Consider the following 14621-nt stretch of genomic DNA (forward strand, 5'->3'; position numbering starts at 1 on the left):
TTGGATTACTGTGATATTGAATGGTTTGCCTTGGAAACGAACAGAGACCATTTTGTCATTTTTGAGACTGTACCCAAGTACTGCATTTTGGACTCTCTTGCAGTGATGATTATTTAGTTTTAAAGATTGTATTGGGCTGGGTTGGCCAAAAAGTTTGTTTCGGCTTTTCCGTAAGATATTACAGAAAAATCTGAATGAACTTTTTTGGCTAACCCAATATATGTGTAAAATGCATGCACATATATGTTCCAGGCTAGCACATTTTTTTTTATTACTTTATTATCTTTGACATGGGGGATCAACTGGGGGCAGTCCCAGGCAACCCTCTGGCCCCCATCTATAGCATGCTGCTGCTACTGCTGCTAAGTCACCTCAGTCTTGTCCGACTCTGTGCGACCCCATAGACAGCAGCCCACCACGCTCCCCCGTCCTTGGGATCCAGGCAAGAACAGTGGAGTGGGTTGCCATTTCCTTCTCCAATGCATAAAAGTGAAAAGTGAAAGTGAAGTTGCTCAGTCGTGTCTGACTCTTAGCGGCCCCATGGACTGCAGCCTACCAGGCTCCTCCATCCATGGGATTTTCCAGGCAAGAGTACTGGAGTGGGGTGCCATTGCCTTTTCCGCATCTACTGCATACAGACTAAATTAATAAAAATCTTACAGTTGAGACTTTTTCATAATTATTCATTGTTTGCAAATTTGGAGACCAAATCAAGAAAACAGAAACCTAACATTAGTGGTATGATTTAGTAGTTGTCCAAATTGCATTTTTTTTTTCCAGTTTTGTTAAATTTCACCTGTGAGTTACTTGACAATTATGGATGTAAATATTGTAGCAGCCTGTAACCGAAGGATCCAAATTCAAGCTGCTACGTAGATATAAAAATGATCGAACGAATAGCTGTGCTTTTTTGGTATTATCATTTTAGTACCAAAATTAGACATGATTGGATAAAACTTGATCACTACAATGTTTCCTGTCTGTTTCCTGGTCAGTTTTGTATGTTTTAATTTTATGATTGTTACTGAAAGTAATTTTGCAACACAGAGGAGGGTATTGTTACACCTTGTGTCCTCTGGGTGTGTGACACACCAGATGCAGGCTGGCCTGGCCCGATCCTGGTCTCTCACTGCCCTTGACTGTGGACCCCATCTCCTGCACCTGGGCAGGTATAGTTGGCCATAGCACTCTGTCTTCTGGGCCTTAGTCTCCTCCTGTGTTAAATGAGGGGCTGGAAGGAGATCTTTCAAGGTCTGTTTCACCTGTGATCTGTGGCGACTCGATGCAGAACCTGTGGCCTGGCACTGGAGGAACAGGTTTGGTGTGACCTGTGAACCCGTTTCTGCTGTGACCCCCCACACCTGCCATCCCTAGCACTGGAGATGGGCGGGATCGGTTTCTCTTGCCGGTTGGCAGACGTTGCAGCTGGCCCGTGGGCATGTTGTGGATTCCTTCTTGTTCCCTCAGACTAGGAGAGAGAGGTGTGCCCAGGTCTCCCTTTGCACTTGGGAGGACATAGATTCTCTGTAGATCCTGGAGTTCCTTTGTTCACACTTTCACATCAGGGGTCTCCAACCTCCAGGATCTGATGCCTGATGATCTGAGGTGGAGCCGATGTATTAATAATAGAAACAAAGTGCCTGGTAAATATAATGTGCTCGAATCATCACAAAGCCTTCCCCCACCCCCATCAGTGGAAAAATTGTCTTCCACGCAACTGGTTCCTGGTGCCAAAAAGGCTGGGGAACACTGTTTTTCATGACATTCTATGTTCTTATCTATCCAATTAGTCTGATAATATGATCAGTCTCCTCCTGTTACAAATTTTTTGGTCAACATGCTCAGGATTTTTGCTTGACTTGTTTCACACTGTGTCAGTACCTAGAATTTACCATGCTGGTCTGGTGGTGACTTGGCTCTAATTGGTATTTCTGAAGTGTTTGTTCCTCAGTCATTCCCGATTCTTTGTGACCCCCATGGACTGTAGCCCGCCAGGCTCCTCTGTCTATGGGATTCTTCAGACAAGAATTCTGGAGTGGGTTGCCATGCCTGTCTCCAGGGGATCTTCCCGACCCAGGGATCATACCTGGGTCTCTTGGCATTGCCTGTTGATTCTTTTACCATCTGGGCCACCTAGGAAGCCCACTGCTTTATGCTTACTGATTGTTCTGGTGTCAGACTTGATTTTGGTGGAACAGAACAGCCTTTGCTTTCTTTTTGCTCATGTTTGTGTTGTTGCTTGTGAACTAGTTTTTACTTTTTCTAAGTGACAGACTCCTCACAGAGAGACACTTGACCTCTCCGTTGTTTGTTTTGTCTGTTTTTGCTTTCTTGTTTTTTCTGGACTCTCAAGCGTGGTTGCTGACGCTCATCATGAAAGTACTAACCAAGTGGGCAGTGGGAGGCGGAGCCGTCAGCTTGGACCATCAGCGCTGACCTGGCAGGTCTGGGATGGGCAGGCAGGTGAACCCAGAAGTGAACATGCTGGTCCAAGGAGGGCTTTTGTGGTAGAGGTCAGGGCTGGAGGTGGACTTGGTAACCATGTGCACCCTGGTGGCAGTTTGAGACATGGAAGTGAATGGACAGATGCTCAAGGACGTTGAGCAAGAGAGGGTCCCATCTAAGTGCCCATCAGTGAAGGAGGGAAGGTGGTCCCCAGGGAAGAGGCCCTCTGGGGAGGGAGGTGTGCAGGAGCCCCTTCCTCTGAGATAAGTTGATGAAGAGAGGTTGATGAAGGGGAGAAGCTCTGAAGGGATTTTATATCAAAATAGATCTTGCTGCAGGGTTTTAAGCAGTGAAGGAGAGGAGAGGATGGTATACATCAGATGTTGACACTTCTGATGGTACCAAGTTCTGGAGGAGGCACTGGGGGTTAAGGGGCCGACCGTGGACTTGGACAGGATGGGAGAGCCATCCATTCCCAAGAGAGTATGGGGAGGGCGGAGCCTGAGGAGCTGGGGCAGCTGGTGAGCTGGAGATCCCCGGTGAAACAAGTCTAGTTACCCCCGTGGCAGAGGGCGGGGCACAGCCTCGGATGAAAGGGGCGGGGCTTGTGGGGAGTGGGAGGGGCAGGAGCAGGGCCCTGGAGGCTGGGGAGGGAGCTGTCCCCTCCAGAGGGGCCCAGAGAACCCAGGGGGACACGTGGGTCACTGCACAGTTGGAGGGTCTGCTGGGCTTTGCTTCCTGGAGTAACATGCATTAGTGTTTTTTAAACCTTTGTTGAAAAAGAAAGCTGAAATGAAGTAAAGAGACCAGCCTTGCTCTGAGGCAGTGACTTCTGGGTGTGGTAGAGGGCTTTGTGGGTGGGGGAAGCTTTGACCTTCCTGCCACTGCACTGCAGAGGGTTGAAACATGAATAAATATTTAATTAAGTTTCCTGGGAACCAAACCACAGCTGCAGAGGGTATGGAGGCTGGTTTGGCAGAGATGGATGGGAAAGGTGGGTGTGACAAGAGAAAAGGGAGGGCTCAGCCTGTGTTTGTTTCTTTGTTTTCATTTTTTGAGGGGCAGGGACTCTGGTATCTGTGGGCTTTTAGAAGAGCTTTGCTTTTCTGGTGTTCAGAGGACCTTCATCTGTGTTCAGAAAACTGAAAACAGAAGGACCAAATCTGATCTGAAGCTTTTGACATTTTTATAATTGTTTTGAAAAGCAGTCACCTCTGTCTTCCCATTTTTTCTTTTGGACACCTTCCTCCGACATCCAAATTTCTGGAAGAAATTTGATGGAAATATCTCTCGATTTGACACCAACCGTAAAAATTTACATGGCACAGCTGTTCATGAATTATGACGCTGAAAGAAACATTGCTGAAAGATCAATGAAAAATAACCATATGAGAGGAAAGAATGAATTTTTTTTATATTTTTTTCTATAAAAACTTATAAAATTGTTGTGCAAGAATCAATTCAAGCAATGAAATATGGGGAAAAGTTTTATAGAATACCACATATTTAATAAAAAAAACATTGTTTTCTGGATGTTAGTGTAGTATATACCAGCTTACATGAATTATTTGGTGGTTCTTTTCCCCCCTCATTCTAAATAAGTATTCATTTTTGTACTTTGTTTTGTTCTGATAATTTTGTGTTTTTTTTTAAACTGATATTCTCAAGTTGTATGCCTATTATATACAAATCATATTCTCAATCCCACAAAATCTGGATCTGAATATTTAAATGAGTAAATTAAATGAAAAGATGAGAAAAAAATTTAGGATTGCTTAGAGCTCAGATGGTAAAGAATCTGCCTGCAATGCAGGAGACCCAGGTTTGATCCCTGGTTCAGAAAGACCCCTTAGAGAAGGAAATGGCAAACCACTCCATTATTCCTGCCTGGGAAATCCCATGGACAGAGGAGCCTGGCAGGCTGCAGTCCATAGGGTCTCAAAGAGTTGGATATGACTGACTAACTAACAAATTCACATTCAGGAATGAACTAGAATAGTTTATTTTTAAAATATTTAGTGGCCGCAAGCAAATATTGTTATTGTTCAGTTGCTCAGTCGTTTCTGACCCTTTGCCACTCCATGGACTGCAGCACGCCAGGCTTCCCTGTCTTTCACTATCTCCCCGAGTTTGCTCAAACTCATGTCCATTGAGTCGGTGATGCCATCCAGCCACCTCATCCTCCGCTGCCTGCTTCTCCTCCTGCCTTCAATCTTTCCTGACATCAGGGTCATCAGGGTCTTTTCCAGTGAGTCAGTTCTCTGCATCAGGTGGTCAAAGTATTGGAGCTTCAGCATCAGTCCTTCCAATGAATATTCAGGACTGATTTCCTTTAGTATGGACTGGTTGGATCTCCTTGCAGTCCAAGGGACTCTCAAGAGTCTTCTCCAACACCACAGTTTAAAAGCATTAATTCTTTGGTGCTCAGCTTTCCTTATAGTCCAACTCTCACATCCATATGTGACTACTGGAAAAACCATAGCCTTGACTAGATGGACCTTTGTCAGCAAAGTAATGTTTCTGCTTTTTAATGTGCTGTCTAGGTTTTTCATAGCTTTTCTTCCAAGGAGCAAGCGTCTTAATTTTATGGCTACAGTCACCATCTGCAGTGATTTTGGAGCCCAAGAAAATAAAATCTGTCACTGTTTCCATTGTTTCCCAATCTATTTACCATGAGGTGATGGGAGTGGATGCCATGATCTTAGTTTTTTGAATGTTGAGTTTTAAGTCAGCTTTTTCACTCACCTCTTCCAAGGAGCAGTTGTCTTTCAATTTCATGGCTGCAGTCACTCTCTGCAGTGATTTACTCAGGGTTGTTATCCTTGAGGATTGACTGGTTTGATCACCTTACTGTCCAAGGAACTCTCCAGAGACTTCTCCAGTGAATTTACATGGACAAACTATTAAAATTAAATAAAACACGAACGTTCTTCATTAAATACTGGTCCTCTGAGGCTTTGTTAGGAAATGACTGAGGACCCAGGTCTGGCTCAGGCTGGATGGAGCAGTGAAGTTTACCGGCAGAAACGCCGCTGTGATGATCAGCCAGCAGAGGGCGCTGCGTTGCTGGTGTGCAGGGTGCGTTGAGTTCTCCACCTGCAAGGCACGCACAGGTGGTTAAGGGAGTGGGTCTTTGATGTGGCTCATAGAGCCCACCGCTAAGAGGGAATTGCTTTATCTCTCTCCCCCCCCACCCGCCCTCACCGCCAACACCCACCCCCCCAACTCACACACGCAGCTGAAGTGATTGTGTTGGGAAGGCATGCATAGGGAAAAGCTTGCAGGGAAGATGACCCCTTGGGCTGTTGGCTCAGAAGAGAAGGATGTGGTTTGAGAAAAAGAAAGATGTTCTAGGAACTTGGCAGAGGATGACAGGAAGCAAGGGAACTGAGGAAGAGCTTGATACTCTCCAGAATAAATGATTTCCATTTAAGGGGGAGGAACTTTACTCTTGTTTCTTCTGTGGTCTGAGTTACAGGGTGGAGGCTCCCATCTTGAAAGCCAGACTGCTCTTCTCAAAGGGACGGGTGGAAAAACACCTTGTACCTGGGTTTCTGGGCCGATGTCTGCTCCTCATTAGGCTCATGGAGGGCAGGTTAGAAATCCCTTCTTTTATCCCTCACCAGGGGCCCAGAAGCTGCCGGCAGAAGAGTGAGCATAGCAATCACTGTCAGAGATGAGTGTCAATAGAGTTTTTTTTGCTGGGAGGTGCTATGTGAATAACTTAGGTCTTCAGCCTGATTTCATGTTCTAGTAAGCAGCTCCTTATATGCGACCATTCCTGAAATTAGCTTAAAACAGAAGAACCGATAGTCCCTTGACAGTTACATCTGGGTACTATTCTTATTTAAAATGTTTATTAATAAAGCAATACATGAAGGTAGTTAAAAGTTCAAATGCTGTAGAAGCTTAGCATGAAAATCAGTACCTCCAGCCTCATCTCTCCCATTCTACTTCACCAAAGGCAACCACTGTTTTTAATTCTTTTGGTGGTTTCCACCATGTTTCTATGGCACCCCACTCCAGTACTCTTGCCTGGAAAATCTCATGGATGGAGGAGCCTGGTAGGCTGCAGTCCATGGGGTCGATAAGAGTGGAACGTGACTAAGCGACTTCACTTTCACTTCTCACTTTCGTGCATTGGAGAAGGAAATGGCAACCCACTCCAGTGTTCTTACCTGGAGAATCCCAGGGACGGGGAAGCCTGGTGGGCTGCCGTCTATGGGGTCACACAGAGTCGGACACGACTGAAGCGCCTTAGCAGCAGCAGCAACCATGTTTCTAAACTAGAGTTAGAAGAGATCTCTCTGAACTCTCTTGTAGATGGATATTTAACTCATTTGCTTTGGGATGAATTAGTGAAGTAGTGTATCATATTTGTCTCTTTTCTAATGCAACTTACTTTTCCTGGGTTATTTTTCTACTGGAATTTTTTTTTAGCATATCAGTTCTTATTTTTTCCATCAGAACATTATATATTTTGCAGCCTCTCACTGTACCTTATTTTTAAAGTGTTTTTATTTTTTCTTCCATCTTACTGAGATATAACTGATGTGTAATACTGTTTAAGGTGAACTGTTTTGACAACCTATTTTACATCTTTCTGTGTATTCCTTAATAATTATTGTGGATATAGACATTACTACTAATGTTTTTAACCTTCCTGCTAGCTTTATATATGGCTGATTTATTACCTTTACGGTGTACTTTCCTTTTGTTGTTGTTGTTGAGTCGTGTCTGACTCTTTGCGACTCCATGGACTGCAGCATGCCAGACTTCCTTGTCCTTCACTGTCTCCCGGAGTTTGCTCAAATTCATGTCCATTGAGTCAGTGATGCCATCCAACCATCTCATCCTCTGTTGTCCCCTTCTCCTCCTGCCTTCAGTCTTGCCCAGCATCAGGGTCTTTTCCAGTGAGTTGGCTCTTTGCATCAGGTGGCCAAAGTATTGGCGCTTCAGCTTCATATTTGCCTTTACTAATAATTTTTTCTTTGGTGACTTTCATATTTCTAGTTGTGGCCTTTTCTGCTTACAAAAGTTCTTTTTACAATTTTTTATAAAGTTAGTTTGGTGCTGAACTCTCCTTGCTTTTGCTTGTCTGTAAAACTTCTGATTTCTCCATCAAATCCGAATTCAGACTTGTTGGATTGAGTAGTCTTGGTTGTAGGTTTCATCCTTTGAAATATATTGTGTCACTCCCTTCTGGCCTGCTGAGTTTTTGCTGAAAAGTCACCCGATCACCTTATGGGAGTTGCCCTGTATGTAACTTGTTGCCTTTCCTTTGCTGCTTTTAATATTCTCTTTGATTTTGCCTCATTGAAATTGCAGTCTTTCTTGGTGTGTTCTCTCTGGGTTGATCCTCTTTGGGACCAGGAGGCCACAGTCCCTCTGTATATCCCTCTCAAATCATGGCTCATTTTCAGAAGGCATCTTAGAGGAGAGTGCTGCTGCTGCTGCTGCTAAATCGCTTCAGTCGTGTCCGACTCTGTGCGACCCCAGAGACGGCAGCCCACCAGGCTCCCCCGTCCCTGGGATTCTCCAGGCAAGAACACTGGAGTGGGTTGCCATGTCCTTCTCCAATGCATGAAAGTGAAAAGTGAAAGTGAAGTCGCTCAGTCGTGTCCGACTCTTAGCGACCCCATGGACTGCAGCCTACCAGGCTCCTCCATCCATGGGATTTTCCAGGCAAGAGTACTGGAGTGGGGTGCCATTGCCTTCTCCATAGAGGAGAGTAGATGTCTTTTTTTGGCAGAAGCAGAAAGGAGTCTATTTCAGGGGGAAAAATCACCTTAGCTGCTAATTTCATTCCTCAATTTTAAACACATGGCATTCTTTCCTACTATTTTAATGGTGCCTGAGTAGGCAGAAGTGTAACATGTGTGTGTCCATTTCACAGATGGGTGTCAGAAGCCAGGTCCCCTTGAGACTGGGCCGTTGTTGACTCATGGAGACTTGACACCCCTCATGTCTCTGTGTTAAATCTCAGGCAGTCACCTCCATGGGTGTGTTCACTTCTGGAAAGTGCAGTTGTATCCTTAGCTCATCCTGCAGGTAAGAAATTGCACAGAACCCAAAAGGAAATCTGTCACTAAAATTGCACATTTGGATTAAGTTTGGCAATTATGTGAGAAATTGACAAAAATAAGCTAGAGCTTCAGGTGGCTCAGTAAAGAATCTGCCAGCAATACAGGAGACGCAAGAAGTGCAGGTTTGATCCCTGGGTTGGGAGATCGCCTGGAGAAGGGCATGGTAATCCACTCCAGTATTCTTGCCTGGAGAATCCCAAGGAGAGAGGAGCCTGGTGGGCTGCAGTCCATGGGGTCACAAGAGTTGGACATGACTGAGTACGTGCATGCACACACATGCACACACACATACACACACACACACACAGTAATAAAGGACAGACAGACTTGCTTTACACCCACCCTGAGTGAGGTTTGTGTGTGAGTCCTGCACCCTGATCCCACCTCCTCCTGGTCCCCAGGTAGGGGTCACTCGCTGTTGGAGCTCCCAGACTCTGCCCACCAGGAAATGGCTCTTGGACTAGCCACTGTGCCCTCCCCTTGCACCCCACAGCACCACTGCCCCCTTGACTGAGGGCAGAGATGTGCACGGTGGACTTGGATGCTTCTGTTTTTATAACTCAATTCCAGAGTCAGGTCACACCTTGTTTGACACCTAGGGCAGCCTTAATCCTTCCCTTCTGAGAGGGCTTGTTGCCCTGGGTTTGGAAAGAATATATTGAATCCTGAGCAAAGGGCCAAGGGTGTTGTAATTCAGTGGACTGACCCATATTGCTTTCTTTCTGTGGCCCAGTGATAGAATCGGGCCTCAACTGTGACTGCTTCTGTGCTTATCTGCCTTCAAGACAGATGGTTTCATAAGTATCTGCTGGTTTTTTTTTTTTTTTTTTTTTTTTTTTACTGAAGATGAGAATTCTCATGAAAAAGGATCCTTGGAGATTTGTGATGTAAAATTGAATGAGTGTCAGAACTCCTCTCCATTTGATTTTACATCATAAAGTTCACACGTTTTCTTCTAAAGCAGATGAATCTAACTTGCTCTTTCACGGCGCTGCGTTTAAAGATGTTAGCCATCAGTATCTAACGTCTGACCTTTGAGAATGCTTACCTAAGAGTTTTCTGCACTGAAAGACTTGCTTGGCAGCAAGTACCATGCTCAAGATGCTATCTTCTCTCTATTATCTTCTTCTCAGCCCATGTTTCTACGCAAAATAAATTGCTTTATGGCCAAAGCTATTCATTGAATAATGTATTGAATAAAGAAAACCAAATTAGGAATGTGAAAGGAACAAGACTCTCATGCTGTCTAATAGGAATTGTGAGGGTATCTAATTTTCAAAGGTATATTTATAAGCTGATTGAAATTCAACCCATTTTTCCCATTGGATGTGTGTTATAAAGATTAGGCTGATCTTTCAGCTGGCGTGATCTCTAATGAAGGCTATAAATAATTGTAGCAGTAACAGCACTGTGGGCCTCATGACTACATTCTGGTCCAGGCCATGAGGCCGGGCTGTATTTAGGACTCGTTTCCCAGCTATAGACCAAAATATCAGAGAAGTGTTGAAAATAAGCATGTCAACATTTTGGAATGAGTTTATTAACCTCTGATGTGCAACTGGTAAAATGTTAGTAGTTTAGTAAAATGAAGTAAAACGTTCTAGTGAGGTGGTCTTATATTCATGTGGATGGGGCACTGGTGATTAAGAGGGATTTTTGCATTTGAGATTTCCAGAATATAATTTGGGAGGGGTGGTTGACAACACATCGGGAGTCCCAGCCAGGGGAGAGGACGGTGGGCTTGGCCGTCCATTGACACATCCTCCTGGGTGCGTGGTGAGGCCAGGTGTCAATGAGAGTGGCAGGGGGTCTCCTGGGGGCTTTGCATAGAGTGGTCTGGGTTAGAGAATAATGGACTCTTAAGGGGTAAATAGGGCTTTCCTGATAGCTCAGCTGGTAAAGAATCTGCCTACAATGTAGGAGACCCTGGTTTGATTCCTGGGTTGGGAGATCTGCTGGAGAAGGGATAGGCTACCCACTCCAGTATTATTGGGCTTCCCTGGTGGCTCATCTGGTAAAGAATCTGCCTGCAATGCGGGAGGCCTGGGTTCGATCTCTGGGTGGGGAAGATCCCCTGGAGAAGGGAACGGCTACCCACTCTGGTATTTTGGCCTGGAGCATCCCATAGACCATTCCATGGAATAAATGAATGAAGCTGAAATAAGTGGAATAAATGAATGAAGGGGTAAATGAAGGAAGCTGTTTATGAGGACATGAATGACTGTCTGAGGACATGTCTTCTTCCTCCAGTAATTCGGAACTTCTTTTTCATTGAGTATGTGAGAGCAGAAAGGTGGAAGGTCTCCTGCAGGGAGCTGGAGAGAGTGGAGGATACCAGAACAGGGTGTTAGAGCCCCTGGCCAGCTCAAAGGGGTGAAGGGGTTTAAACGGGCTCCTGCTCTTCCAGTAAACATCGAACAGTTCGGGTACATTAGGCTCATGCAAGAAATTTATTTGTGTGGGGCCAGAGAAGGAAAACACCCCAGTGTGCGTTTACTGTTCACACGTAGAGTGTATGCTAGTTTTGGTTCCTGGGTTTCTGGGGGCTTGTTATCCGGGGAAGTTACACTTTGAGCAGCTGTTGAATTTTTAGATTTGCCTTTGGAAATCAACTTGAATTTTTCTCCCAGCTGAAAATTCGCACTCAGACATCATTTCCGAGTTGGTCCTGGGGCTGCCTTCTGGAGGTCAGATTCTGTAAGTGCTTGTGACTTGTGATGGGTGGGGATCCCCAGACCCACATTTCTCCAGGCCCTATTTTCTGATGGGTTGTTTCTCACACTTGCCAGATTGTAAGAGTTTCTGCAAGGCGTGTGTCCACTGCACATGTAGCCAAGTTCCTGCCCTGCTGAGTCAGGTCCCCAGAGAGGCCTTTGCTCACAGGTCACCTTCTTAGCAACATGGTCCCTTATCACCACTGAAAACAACCTCTTGCCCCGCCCTCCATCCCTGGTCTGTTTTCCTCCATGGTATTCATCACCATCTATCCTGCCATGCACTGGTTTTTAAATCTCGCTTTACTCTAGAATGTAATTCCATTGAGACTATGCTTTTGTGACCCTCCGGTTTCCCACAGTGCCCGGGCCAGTGCCTGGTACATGGATGGGGCTTGGGACATACCTGTGGATGGATGGATGGATGGATGGATGGGTGGGTGGGTGGATTTTTGTCAAGCCCCTGTTCATTCTTCATGTCACCTGATTTTAGAAAACACTGGTGTTTAGATGGACTGAACCACAGGGTACGGTTCTGTTTTCTCCTGGTCGTTTCTCCCCTTGCCCCAGGCCCTGCGGACTCGCTCAGTGCCTGAGATTCGCTGGCAGCCGACGCTGGGCCAGGTTCTCAGGGGTGCTGCCACCTGCAGACTGAGGGGGAACCTGGTGGGGTCAGTGAGCTCACCCGGTGGACAGACTCTTCTGCTGGGAAGCTCTTCCTTCCCCCAGGTCACCCTGTACGTGTTCTTCGCCTGGGGCAGTGATGGTAAAGATCTCCCATCCTGTTACATCATGTAATGTTCAGCTGGACTGAACTCAAATGTGAGATTTGAATACATCTACCTCCTCAGGGGTAGCTGCCACTCAAACTGTGGTCCTCAGACCAGCAGCTCTGGTCTCACCTAGGAACTTGTTAGAAATGCAAAATCTGAGACCCATGCCAGACCCACTGAATCAGGAAGTTAGTCGCTCAGTCATGTCTGACTCTCTGTGACCCCATGGACTGTAACCCACCAGCCTCCTCTGTCCATAGAATTCTCCAGGCAAGAATACTGGAGTGGGTTGCCATTCCCTTTTCCAGCGAATCTTCCTGACCCAGGGATGGAACCCATGTCGCCTGCATTGCAGGCAGATTCTTAACCGTCTGAGCCACCAAGGAAGCCCCACTGAATCAGGATATATATCCAATGGTTAATCTTCCATGTCATTTTGGCTGGGCCATGGCACCTGGATATCTGGCCAAACATTTCTCTAGATGTTTCTTTCAAGGTGCCTTTTGGATGAGGTTTACATTTAAATTGACGGGCTTTGAATAAAGCAGATTACCCACAGTAATGTAGGTGGACCTTGTCAGATCAGCTGACAGCATTAATGAACAAAGAGTCACCTCACTGAGGAAGAAGGAATTCTGCCGGCAGATGGTCTACAGACTTGAATCGCTACATCGGGTCTTCCCTCGGGCCTCCAGCTCTCCAAAGCCTGTCCTTCTGGGTTCTTATAGAGGCTTCATTGCAAACACAGAGTTGAGTGAATCATTGAATCATTGGCTGTTGGTGATTGAAATCAATCTCCAGCCTCTCGTCTCTCTTAGGAGGGGGCAGGACTGAAATTTCCAACCCTCTGATCATGTGGTTGGTTCCTCTGGCCACCAGCCAGCATCCTAGGGGCTTTCCATGAGTCACCTCATTGAGGTAACAAAAGATACCTTTATCTCTCTCTCAACACTGTGGCAGTCCCCAGGGTTTTGGGAGCTCTGTGCCAGAAGCTGGGATGAAGACCAAATGTATATTTCTTGTGATGAAGCACAATATCACAGCACTGTACGCAGAAGAGGCTAAAGATAACTCAAGGATGACGGTAATCACTGTGTAATGAAGCCACAGGCTGTTGTCGTCAGTCTTGCCTGAGGCAGTGGCCACAGGTGGTCCGCGGAGCCGCTTCTCAGCTCCATCAGATGGCCTCTGGCTGCTGTGCTGCTTGAGTTGTCCGTTTTCATGTTTCCTTCTGCCCTCCCAGGTTTTGTCACTGCCAGGTCTTTCAGGAGTACCTGTGCTTCAGGTGGCCTCTCTTCTGAGCCCGTGGCTCTTCTGTCTGGTGCTTCTAACTGAGGTGTCTTTTCAGTTCAATTCAGTCCTGTCCGACTCTTTGTGACCCCATGGACTGCAGCATGCCAGGCTTCCCTGTCCATCACCAACTCCCGGAACTTGCTCAAACTCATGTCCATCAAGTCGGTGATGCCATCCAACCATCTCATCCTCTGTCGTTCCCTTCTCCTCCTGCCTTCAATCTTTCCCAGCGTCAGGGTCTTTTCTAATGAGTCAGTTCTTCACACGAGGCGACCAAAGTATTGGAGTTTCAGCTTCAGCATCAGTGTATTTTAAACCTAGAAAATCTCTCGAGACTGTACCTCAGATAAGAGTTGGCTTCAGAAGGTGAGCTAGGACCCAGGCAGGTACTTTTATGGATGAGCCTTTGAGCAGCTAAAGGAGGCATGGTTCATTTTATCCCTCAGATCTCCAGTTCAGGCCTTTTCATTATTTCATGGTTCATTGATTATCTGCTACGTGCCAGGAATATACGAAGTCGAAGTTGTTTAAAAAAATTCAAGTGTGAGTAAATTTTAAAGATCATATTGGCTTTATTCAATGATTCATGAGTTGGGCAGCATTCCACTGAGCAGATAGAAAAGAGCTCTGAAGAGCTGTGCAAAGTGGAAGACTTTTATAAGCAGATAGGAGCAGGCAAAGAGGCTGTTAGCAAAGAATAGGTTGTTGGGGACAAGGTCACCTTCCTTTGGGGAGACAGCACGGGGGTCTGTCAGGCAGATTACCTCCTGAGTGTGCAGCAGGTGATTCCAGACTGGTTGAGAATACATTCCTGAGAGAGGCTGAAACTCATCCGTTAGATCTGGCATTGAGTCTTGGTTTGGAGATGTGGGCTGAGCACAAGTGACTCCATTTTGGGTTTGTTATTTTTTTTTTTCTTTTCATAAAGTAAATAATCTTATTATTCCCAGAGTCTATTCTGGGAGTAGATAAATATAATACAAAGCAAAGAAGAGACTATGAAACAGAGGTGTAAACACCATACTGTGACTTGGGGGAGGAGCCTTCGAACTGGAGCAGACTTCACGGAGGGTAAGATGGGTAGGACCATTTAGTCCTGGAGACACCGCATGGAAGCACAGGACATTGGCCGGGGAAGCTGGGATGTGGACGAACGTGTCTGAGTGACGGGTGTGTGGAAGTGGGGTAAAGTGTCTGTGGTGAGTGCCCAGAGAGGTACATTAAATGGCCAACCATGCACCTGTTACCATGCTTGGCAGAGTTGACTTTCTACATTGAATCAGAGACTGTGTGATGAGAATTCTAGTGCA

The 14621-nt window shown here is 45.9% G+C and overlaps 1 protein-coding gene across 4 annotated transcripts in view; it reads left to right on the forward strand.

Annotated features, from left to right (window-relative positions):
* Positions 1-14621, forward strand: part of ATP8A2 (ATPase phospholipid transporting 8A2) — a 481981-nt gene that overhangs the window by 79929 nt on the left and 387431 nt on the right. The window lies entirely within an intron of this gene.

Source organism: Bubalus bubalis, chromosome 13, assembly GCF_019923935.1.
Source record: "Bubalus bubalis isolate 160015118507 breed Murrah chromosome 13, NDDB_SH_1, whole genome shotgun sequence".
Classification (NCBI taxonomy): domain Eukaryota; kingdom Metazoa; phylum Chordata; class Mammalia; order Artiodactyla; family Bovidae; genus Bubalus; species Bubalus bubalis.